Source organism: Triticum dicoccoides, chromosome 6B (assembly GCF_002162155.2).
Source record: "Triticum dicoccoides isolate Atlit2015 ecotype Zavitan chromosome 6B, WEW_v2.0, whole genome shotgun sequence".
In the NCBI taxonomy this organism is placed as follows: Eukaryota; Viridiplantae; Streptophyta; class Magnoliopsida; order Poales; family Poaceae; genus Triticum; species Triticum dicoccoides.
In genome coordinates, this window is record NC_041391.1 from 260527568 (window position 1) to 260528267 (window position 700).

Below are 700 nucleotides of genomic sequence, written 5' to 3' on the forward strand. Positions count from 1 at the left end.
TGTTTGTCTCATGCATCCGAGCCTTTTCCCCATTGTCCGTTTTGCAATCCGGCACTCCTATGCCCTCCGGCGTCCCCTTCTTGACTCTTTTCATGTGCGGGTGTTAAACTTTCTCGGAATGGACCGAGGTTTGCCAAGCGGCCTTGGTATACCACCGGTAGACTGCCTGTCAAGTTTCGTCGCATTCGGAGTCCGTTTGATAGCCCAACCGTTAAATGTATAGCGGTACCGTTGTCGGTACCTTCGTCGGATGTTTCGGTCTTTGAAACTGCCGTCGGGCCTCTCTTTCTCTTCTCTTCTCTCAGCCCAACCCTCTCTTCTCTTCCCACAGCCCACCTAGGCCTGCCTAACCCCCTCGTGTCCGGAACCGCCCGATCGAGATTGGAGGGCTCCGAAACCCCCCTAAAACCAAACCCTAGCCATCCTTGCCTATATATGGACACCCCTTCCAAATTTGGCAGCCTAACCCTTCCCCTACCTCCCAGCCGCAGTCACCCCCCTTCCTCCTCGGAATCAGAGCCTCCCACCTCCATTTCCGCGCCCCTCCAAGCCACCTAGCCACCGCCACTTGTTGCACCGGCACTGGCCGGCGCCGCCGCAGTAGCCTCCCTCGCCCACTCCCCGTTCGCCACCTGTCCTCCCCGCGCCTCCCAGCCGCGCGGCCCGCCCAGGCCCGGGGCGAGCCCGCGAAGCCCATCGG